Source organism: Canis lupus, chromosome 6, assembly GCF_048164855.1.
Source record: "Canis lupus baileyi chromosome 6, mCanLup2.hap1, whole genome shotgun sequence".
NCBI lineage: Eukaryota > Metazoa > Chordata > Mammalia > Carnivora > Canidae > Canis > Canis lupus.
This window is the reverse complement of record NC_132843.1, coordinates 20,129,860-20,140,812: the sequence shown is the minus strand read 5'-3', so window position 1 is coordinate 20,140,812 and position 10,953 is coordinate 20,129,860. Positions and strand designations below refer to the sequence as shown.

The window sequence follows — 10,953 nt, the reverse complement described above, 5'->3', positions numbered from 1 at the left end:
TCACTAGGACCTGAGGGTGGAGCTCTTGTGATGGGACTGGTGCCCTTACAAAAAGAGACACAAGAGCTCTCTCTCTCTCTCTCTCTCTCTCTCTCTCTCTCTCTGCTGTCTTCCATGTGAGGGGACAGTAAGAACACAGGCAAGAGGGTCTGTAAACTGGGCAGAGTGTCTTCACCAGACCCGAATCTACTAGCACCTTGATCTTGAACTTCCCAGCCTGTAGAGCTGTGAGAAATAAAGGTTTGCTGTTTAAGCCACCCAGTCTATGGCAATTTGTTATAGCAGCCCACACTGCCTAAGACACGTGGTCTTCCTATCTGTGAGTATGCTGGCATTGACTGCATCTCTTGCTTCATTGCTTACAAACTCACCTTCTCACTTTCCAGAGTCTAGCCATGAAAGACTGAGAGAAGTATCAGTTTTGTTTGTTTTTGAAAGAGAGAAAGAGATGGTGGGATAGGTGGGGAGGGGCAGAAGGAGAGGGAAAGAGAGAATCTCAACCAGGGCATGGAGCTGGACACTGGGCTCGATCTCACAACCCTGAGATCATGACCTGAGCCAAAATCAAGAGTCAAATGCTTAACTGACTGAGCCATCCAGGTGCCCTAAATTTCTTGAACTTCTATTTTCTCACCATCTCTGCTGCTTAGAATGCTCTCCTCTCTCTTCTTTTGATTAATTTGTATATATTCTTCTGATTTTATCTGCAGGATCACTTTCCCAAAAATTCCTTCCCAGATTCCCATGACTAGATCAGACTCCCCTGCCCCAACCCTATACACTCTCTTGATGCCACATAATTTCCTTCAGAGCACATATGGGACCACATATGGCAGCACATAATTTATTTGTTCACTGTTAGCTGTGCTGCATGACAGCAGGAGCATGTTGGGTTATTTCTCACCACAGCTTCAGCACTAGTGCAGTGCCCAATATGGAGTAAGTGTTCTGAAATATCTTTGGAAGAATTGACCTGATGGACTTCTAGGGATGCTGAGACAGTCATGATATAGTCCCACACCCTCTAGACTTAGAGAGAAATGAGATTTGAGTTTCTTCTGTGTTCTAGCTATGGATTTTAATTCTCAGAATCTTATTTTTTTTTCCATTTAAGATGATACTTCACAAGGTGGTCTTAAACAGTAAAGAACCGATGTATGTTTGAGCCGTTAGCAAATTTTAGGACGATATGCAAAAAAAATGATTCTATTGTTCTTAAAAATTTCAGAGTGTTCTTAATATTACACTATGATGTAATTTTATGGAACCAAGTGAGACTTATAGATATGGAGGACATTATGCAATGCGAAAGTTTACAGGCATCTAGGCGTTTCAGAGTGAATTAGTGGAAAGACCATAGACCTCTCCCCTGTCTGAACCTGAGCTCTGCTGCTCTGAGACTTTCTGACCTCGGGACTCCTGGCTGAGCCTCATATGTGTAAAGGAGAATAGTAGATATCCATGAAAACAGTGGAAGCTTAGCACAAAGGAGACAACAGTAAATTTCCTTTTCCCTTCATATTTTAATATGGTGTGTGTGTGTGTGCGTACACATGAGTACACAACTGTAAAAATCAGGGATTACTGGTTTTTCTAGCTTGGAATTAATTGTGGTATTTTAAACACGAGACAAAAGGAACAAATTTCAAGATACAAAAAATTCAGAGGCCAATTGCAATGGCTTTTCTATTGGGCTTCGTTTTCTACCCCAAACAAAATTAATTACATTGTCTACATAGGCTTCAGCCCTCTGCCTGATTCTTCTCTTTTGTTATTCTTTCCTTTTTCTATCTAAATATCTTGGCAGAGCTTACCTCTCTACCATGCCCACCATTTTTGCTCACAATTAATGTCTGTTTAAAACAGGAAAGTTGTTTGATGCTTTAAAAAAATCTATTTTGTAGCAAAAAAGATTGGCAGCATTGAGAGTCTGGCATAAACATTGAGAGTCTGTCATAAACCCATTATCACATTTGAGGTAGGTTTTGCCTCTATTTTTAAAAGTGGTGACTTCAGAGAGGAGGTGTCTTTAGAGACAAACTCCTCGTAGGAACTTCAGTAAACATTACAGTTCTACTGGTGGCAATTTGTGAATTTATTCTGGGGAAGATTACACACAGATCTCGAAGTGACATACCTAATTACAATAGTACATGCTAATTCTATGCATTTCCTGTGGGGAAAAAATATCATCAGTTATAGAAGTGAATGATAGGAGTCATATCAGATCCATAAGGGGAACTTAATTGAATCTTCCAGAGCATTAGACTAATAGTTTGGCATAAATACCCACTGAAATACTCTCAAATATTCTGGCAGAAATACACTGACATATACTAGACCGATTTGGGGGTCTATCATATGCCTTTCCCGAAAAACAGGTATTCCCCTCTTCCCTCTACAAAGCTGTAGCAAATGGTCTTGGGGATCAGTAGGCCACTCTGAATTCCTGCCATCAAAATGGACAGGGCCACAGAGTCAGCCTCCATCGAGTCCTGGCTACTGTTTTCTTGTGCAGACTGAGAGGTATATTCTGATTTCTACCATCTCCCCTGCAGGTCATAACAGGAGAAAACAGGACAAAAAGTGGGTGAGTCAGGCCAGTCCTTAAAGGCTTATATCTGCTTAAAATTTGGTTGAAATGAACACTTGGACTTTGCTGGGATTACCTTTTTACTTTGTTCCATTATCAGATAAACAAATATGCAGTGCACATAAATAATATGCATACAAATTTCCCCAAGGCCTCCCTTGGATCTCAGGGAAAGATGCTCAGATTTCCATGGTCTCAGGCACTCGCATGGAATGAGGACTTCACCTGATCAAGAGTCGAGACCCATTTTAAAACAATTTTAAGGTGAAGGAGGAGGTGATCCAGTGGATTTATATCCCCCAACCTCTCCTGTACTTAGCATCTGTGTTCTGGGTGCATCGCCTCCTGCCCTACCATGGGTATGAACTTCTGCAATGAATTTTCTTCCTGCATAATCAACCCTCTTTGAAGTTTTATTGCAGCAGGCATGGCCATGCCCCTAACCCAGAGAAATAGAATATTCCGCGGATAACAAGGGAGGTAGACATGCAGATGGGATAGACTCTTGGAGTATTAATCTATGGCCTACCTCCTGTGATAAAAAAATCATGGAGGAAGTCCCTCTCCATCAGTCATCAGGAAATGATGGAATAATAATATGAAACAGAAGAAAAGGTACAATTTCAGGGCACGTGTACTGTAATTGGAAGAAAAGGACAAGGTAATACAGCTGATAGAGAGTTCGCTACTCTGCCTCTCTGTGGCTCATCCAAAAAGCACCAGCTAATTGTGCCATTTAAGTGACCACTTGGTTAGGATTGCATCTGAATGTTAATGTTTTCTTTATTCAAAAAGCCTTGGGCATTCATCAACCAGTGGCATCTTGCTTTTCCTTTTCACAAGCTCCCTTTTGACTACAAGTGTGTACAACATTTATTAATTCATCTACTCTATTCAGATACATCTGAAGCCAGTATATCCTTTCCCCCTTTGCTTTTAAATGAAAAGAAACTAAAATTGAAAAGAAATCTTTCATCTCACTACTTCTGTCTCGGATGTGAGAGCAAAACCTTGAATAGCTTTTCTGCTACTCCTCACTTCTTGCGGAGTTGTTGGGTAGGTTTTCCTACAAAGCAAGGCAATGTATTTTGCTTTTAGGGAATAAAGAAAGATTTTTTAAAATACCATTCATCATCAAGTAGATTTCCATTAGCACAGTGGTCAGTTTCATTACATGGTATGAATACCTCTATTATGTGCTGGAAGCGTTCATTGTCCTTTCAAAAATATATTGAAAATAATTTGATGTCAATTTCCATGGTGATAGAAGAGAAGAACATCACTTGGAACCATAACAAGCACCTATATCTGAATTATTGTGAAGCACTGAGATGGTCCCTTTGTGTCAAGAGTTCTCTGGTTTGTTGTTATTGTTTCATTATCTGAGAAGAAAAAAAACCCTTCAAAAATGTAGGGCAATTATTAAATCTCATCCTCTTTTATATTTTGTTGGCCAACCAATGTTTTGTGTGTGTGAGATAATGCTTCAAAAGAAGCATTCTAATTCTGCTTTTGTGAAGATTTTAAGAATGAATCTATGAGTGGAAAAGGGTTTAATATAAGGCATCAAAACCTAAGATTCTCTTTGTATTGCCGAATGCCACTATATAATCCTTTCTCATTGTTTATGAATCACAGAAACTATTGGCAAAGGACTATATGGACGTACATTCCTGGTTCTTCTCTTTTTTCCAGTTTTTATCTACTTGATTTTACATCTTAAACCTACACGAGACTGAATCTTAGGGGTGCGGTACCTTGTGAGGAATGTACTTAACCTGGTTGCCTTTTCTGGGTTCCAGAATCAGGCCAACCATGTTAGATGGAAGCCTCTCAGTCTAGATAGATTCTACATCATATTTTGAAGAACTGTAGAGAGTCCGACTTCAAATAAGAGGCATAGAATTAGTTCAACATGAATGAGCTCACACTATGAGTTTACCACATGTTTAAGCTTATTGAATAGAACACTCAATTGATATACCTGCGCTGGCCTAGTTAAATCCCAATTACTTGACACAAAAGAACTCTTGGAGACCCCAAAGGCTGTAGACAGATATTTCTAAGGCTTTTGAGTTCATCTTGTTCCTGTTCAAGTTCTCTGCTTTCATAATCCTGTTACTACATCCTGCCTGCCTATATCCCACACCAGTTTCTGTGAAAAAGGACCTCTTGCTCTTATATCTGGACTTTTAATGTGATTTTCAGAAATTCATTAATCTCCCTTCCTGCAATGATCTCTTTTTTATTACAATCTGGGGAGTTTCAACTTTGTGCTACACTCCCTCCAAACACTGCTAGCCTTAGTTACCGAGAAAGTTCTAGAGATGGCTTTCTCTTTGCTGGCCAGCAGCCCTTTTACATCTTACCTGAAGTTATAGAAGGTATTTCCTTGCCTTTAAATTTTCTCCAAATTGGGTATGAATTAGAAAGGATTGTACAATCAAAGAGGGATTGTGATCTTATGGTCACCCCCCGGCTCTGGGATTTATTTCCACTTAATTGACCCAGGTAATGGATCATTTTGCTGTCTTAAGCATGATGCCCTTGTTCTGTGTTATGATATGTGGGATGTGGATAGAGTTAGAACTTTCTCCAATCAACACTAAGAGAGAGAAAAAGAAAGAGAGAGGGGAAGTTGGAGGTGGAGGAGGAAGGGGAAAGGGAGAGAAAGGGAAGAGATGACAGGAGGGAGGGGAAGGGAAGAATATAGCAAACTTTACTGCAGACTTAGAAGACAGAAGAAGTTCACATTGTAGAAATTAAAAAACTTGAAGTTGTATATTAAATATACTACTTAGAAGGTCTTTAATCTACACTACCCCTTGAGAGTTTTCCTTAATCACTCATTGTTTATTTTCTGTTGATTCTTTCTTCCTCTGCCCCCTCATCTCCTGTCTTCAGTTTCCTGGGAATCCTCCCATCCACATTCTTCTCAGTCCATGTATTTGGCAGAACATTTTGATCTTATCTTTGCTTCTACTTTCAAACTCGATCCCAAGATCTCCCAAGGCTACCACAGCGTTCAGGTGAATGTAAGGACCCTCTCCTCCATTAATAACAACAAAGAGGCCTGGCAAAGAACTTCAGATTTCATTTCATAGGAATAGAGTTCTAATTTTATATCTCATTTTCCCTCCATTATACTGGGTTGGAGTATCATTATCATTTACATTGATATGACTAAATCTGCATTGTCATATTCAATTTATGGCATTTTATTTTTAAAAACTGACTAAACTGGGTTAGAGGAAATGAAAGTCCTTAAAAATAGAATGTAAGAGAAAATTGTAGTAACTGGGATGCATTAATCTGAAGAAAAAAACACAACTGAGCAAGTGGGGAAAATTAGTGAGCAATATTCTATTAGAGATATTTCTACAGAAAGTGCTTTAATGTACTTACCTATCTCTTCTTAAAGTGTGAAGATATTAATCACATTCACTAACCTATTGTTACATAAGCTGTTAGGTGGTACTTGTTACAATGAATTCAAATGGAAATAAAACCTTATGGCAAGAGCAGAGTTTACCAACATCTATAACGCCAGCCTTTCCAAAAAGTTATATAGAATCCTTCATTAACAAAGAAATTCTTATATGACCTTTGAAAGAACAAACAAAAGAAGCTGCCTATGAATTTTATATTCGGCTCTTTAGGATAAGCAGCTGCTGAAATTCATCCAAAAAGTTTGCCTTAAATGTGTACGTGACTAGGCTTCCAGCGTAATACAGATTTCGTAATTTGGGTTCTCTTGAGATGGATATTTGATGACATGATCATGGGTTCAATTTCACAATTATCCCAAGAGAAATGCTGATCGGCATCAAACTTATTTTAGGAAAGGGAAGGTAATCCACTGTGTGTGTCTTGGGCACCTGCCAATTATTCTGTCAGAGGCCAAATTGCTTCAGACAGCTGTCTTGGCCTTCCAAAGCATTTTGAGCCCTGCACTGGCCATTCCTCGCTACTGATCATTACCTCTGGCAGAGATTATGCAGGAACAGACACGACCTCAGGGCAGGCTCATTCCTAATGACACCTGAGGTTGTGGAAGAGCAAGTCTACTTCACCGTTGGGTCACTATTAGAACCCAAGTAACTATGGAGTCACTCTGACTATAACAATGAACATGGAATTTTTATTTATTGGCAACATTGTGCCACACATGGAAAGCAGACTTCAATGGTTTTACCAAAATGGATTTCTTTGGACACACACCTCTTCTCCATTTACTCAGGTCATTCATATCGCATTAACAACTATACTCATTAATGAACTTAATTTGAATATGGTTAGAGAAGTTTAGTGGAGAATCTTGTATTTGTTAAAAAATAATTTTAAACCTCTCTAAAAGCAAAGACAATAAGGTCTTAAAATAAGACTACTGTACTCTTACTAGAAATTCTCGTCTAAAGGACTTTGGGGAAGTACCCTGGAGACAACATTCATCCTTTCATGAAGTAGTTCCTGAGTATATACTTTGTATCAGACAATTTTATACAGTGATGAATAAGGCGGCTAGGTGATAGTCGTTATGGAGCTAATTGTTTCTGGGAGAGGCAGCCAACAAAACCAGTTAAAGATGGAGACAAAATATTCAAGTTTAACAAGTCCTATGAAGGAAAAAAACAAGGAATTGAGACAGAGAAGAGCAGAGGGGACATTTCTCCTGAGACCCAAAGGAAGAAAAAGGGAGATGTCTGGTGAGCTGGACCAAAAAAACTAGAAGAAGATTGGAATAAGATGAGTTAAAGAGAAAAACAGGGGTGAAGTCATGCATGGATTTATAGGCCAACTCAAGAAGTTGGATTATATGATAAGTACAATGGAAAGTCCAGTGAAAGCTTTTTTCTCTTAACAATATCATCCAACTTTTGTTTCAACAAATGCCATTTTTCCCACCTATGAGTAGAAAAGTTTGGAGGGAAAGGAAGGGAAGGGAATAAGAAAAGAAGTGGTGAGACCATTTGAGAGTCTGTTATATGAATCCAGGAGAGAGAAAATGACTGGGTGATTTAAGATGGTGGCTGCAGCCATTTTTTTTTTTTTTTTTTTTGAGGTAGAATGTGGGGAAATGACTAATGCATTGCATGCAGGGAGCAATAAAGAATAAAGATGACTCTTGGTTTCTGCTACAGTAATGTGGCAGAAAATGGAAACAGGAAGACCTGTGCCTTATTTTGGAAGCAGTAGTTTTACCAAGGATGCTGACCCATCTGTAGGCTACACTTGAGCATATTTCTTGCTCAGACATCAAGGATGACAGTGGACCCTAGAAGGGCATGGGAATCTGGTGAGGGGTGCCTTTCCAGTGAGGCCTAGATAACAGAGCTTCAGGGATTATTGGCTTTAATTTAGATGGGGATGACATCTCTATCCTTGACCTGACCCTAGTCAGGCTCCTCTCAGCCCTCAAGCCTCCAATGTTAGACTCTGTCTGTGGCCCCTTTAGTTCAGTTTTACCAAAAATCATGCTGGGTCAGTTTAGAGAAAATCACCCATAGGCATAACTGGTATCTATTCCATAGGTGCCTTGGTATCTATTCCTCTGCCCTGCCTTTGGCAAGAATCCTAATGCATCATTCTAGCTAGAGTCCTGCTAGCTAATGTTTCCTCTGAGTAAACTACTCCCCCAACTCTGCTCCTTGGCTAGAAATCTCCCCCCCACCATCGTCCTTGTGTTAGAAGTTGAACCACATCCCTTTCCCAACTACTGCAACACACCCTCCCCTCCAGAGGTCCCCTGAATAAGTTGATCCTTTTTCAGCAAGTGTTATGAGTAATGTTTTTTTTTTTTTCTTTAACAGTGGAGAAAAAATAAAAGAAAGCAGGTCTGGGAAGAATGAGAAAGGGTGGCAAGAGCTAACATGCTGGCAAACAAAAAGTGAGTGGATGTATTTAAATGGCAGGAAGAGGTGAGCTGAAACAAGCTGACAAAATTTCATTTCTAGAGGGCACCCAGTGACATAGCACACAGGACCGAACTGCAGCATCTCCTCTCACACATCTGCTCTTGCTCTGTTTCTTAGAAGAAGGGAAAAATCTGCTCCAGGGATCTTTCCTTTCCCTTCCTCCCAGTCCTACAAATTGTTTCCCGCTAAAAGGAGACTTCTGTTAAAACTCCCCACCCTGGCAACAATTTGGTGGAAATGGAAACACATGGTAACATTTGTTTACCAAAGTCAGCACCTGATTTTGTGTCTTCTTAAAAGAACCTGAACTGGATGCGTCCATATCTGGGAGGAAAATAACCCAGCTCTTCTCGAGACATAGCATGTTCATTATTATTGTCATTTCAATGACACCAAATTTGAATTATGCCTAAAGTTCTTGATGATTTTGAATGCAATATTTCAGTGTCGTGTAAAGCAGATCAACCTGAAACCTTAAAAAAACAACAAATCTATTAAGGGGTATATGTAATATAAATCCAGACTACTCTAGATCTTGATTGAGTGTGATGTTTTTCATTCCAGATTTAATCCCTCAAGGATTCCAATATTAAGCTGAACACAGGGGATCCCTGGGTGGCTCAGCAGTTTGGCACCTGCCTTTGGCCCAGGGCACGATCCTGAGGTCCCGGGATCAAGTCCTGCATTGGGCTCCCAGCATGGAGCCTGCTTCTCCCTCTGCCTGTGTCTCTGCCTCTCTCTCTCTTTCTCGGTCTATCATAAAAAATAAAAATAAAAATAAAAAAATAAAAATCTTTAAAAAATAAAAAATAAACTGAACACAGGCTTGGCTTGATTTTCACTGTGCATCTCTGACAATGGTTAATGCATTGACAACTTAAAATCCATGCAGATTATTTTAGCATCATTTATTCCTTGAATTAGATGTTTTTGAGTATACTGGTCAATATTAATTCCTTAAGCAGTTTTACTGTGTATGCATTTCTCAAACATTACTGTGTATGCATTTCTCATACTCGTATGCATCCAGAAGAGACTTTAAAAACATATGACTCAGGTAAAGTGGGCTCTAGCTCCTTGTGATACTCTTTATCTTGCTCCTGGATATTGGTGGCAATCTGTCCCGAGAGGTGAAGAAGACCAGAATGCAGGATATGACTTCAGTGTCTTTGGGCCCTGACATTAGATTCGTCATCTAGAAGTCTAATAGGGGTTAAGAGTCTCTCGGCCAAAGGGACATTGGTATTGGAATTGTAGGTGTCTCGATGACAGTTTGATCAAGTCCTTTCATCAGGCGGACTACTGAGGTTGCACAAGAAGACTCATTCACATAATGCAGTCCACAGCCATCAATAAATTCTCCAGGGTTTTGTGCACTTGAATAGCAATAATATCCAACCACAACATTTATCATCAGGCCCAAAGTACTTATCAAGCATGAGTATTACTTTATCACTGAATCAGGATGAGCCTGTAAATTAAACTTAAAAAAAGAGGGGGAGCATCTTTGTCCTTTGGGTCTTGAACAGAAAGAAAAGGCTTTCTCATAATAATCTGTAGCCAAATCAGTGCTGCCAAGTAAACAGAAGACAGGACTTGTGTAGATGACAGAACATAGTTAGGTCTCTGAAACAAATTTGTAAAAATACAAGTGTTAGTTCTAGGATCTATTTTTCAGCTTTTCAGTTTTAGAACTCAAAGCAAACTACAGTAATGATATTTAAAACTCTCCCAGACTCTGATACCTTGAGGTCTTCCTATCCTGTCTGTATGTTTCTTTTAATGGGAAACAGCCCTAAAACACAAAGCACAGCACAAACGCTCTCTAAACATTCAAAAACCTCTCTCACAAGGAATATGGAAAAGAAATTGGAAGATGATAAGCAAAATTAGAACCAGGTGCCGATAGAATCTGGGAAAATGCGAATATACTTTTAACCCACTTATCCCACACCTCTTGTCAAGTATTTTTCATAGTAGATTTTAGTTCTATCCTGAAAAAGCCTTACTTCCCCTCTTCATAATTTATGTTGTATACTTTGTTTCTCTTCTATGTTTATAGAATCTCTATACTTAAATTTCTTGTCTATCCTTTGGCTTTATGGCTTTTAACATCATAACTTTTTTAAAAAGATTTTATTTATTCATGAGAGACACAGAGAGAATGAGAGGCAGAGACACAGGCAGAGGGAGAAGCAGGCTCCATGCAGGGAGTCTGATGTGGGTCTTGATCCCGGGTCTCCTGGGCTGAAGGCAGGCACTAAACCGCTGAGCCACCCAGGGATCCCCATAACTTTTTATTTTGACAGTCAACTGAATAGTCTTGTGTTGAGGTGGGGAGACAGTGAAGCATATGTGGAGGTAGGTGAAAACATATTGTTGCCTTTTAAGCCTCACTGTAAACGTGATCACGTATGATGGGAGTCTGCTGGCTATTTGAAATTA

At 39.5% G+C, this 10,953-nt stretch overlaps 1 long non-coding RNA gene across 1 annotated transcript; it reads left to right on the top strand.

Annotated features, from left to right (window-relative positions):
* The first annotated feature begins 6,647 nt into the window (after window positions 1-6,647).
* Window positions 6,648-9,344, top strand: LOC140635098 (uncharacterized). Its single transcript, XR_012032451.1, has 3 exons — window positions 6,648-6,833; window positions 8,404-8,480; window positions 9,073-9,344. It is a non-coding gene; the product is annotated as an uncharacterized lncRNA (long non-coding RNA).
* Window positions 9,345-10,953: the final 1,609 nt, after the last annotated feature.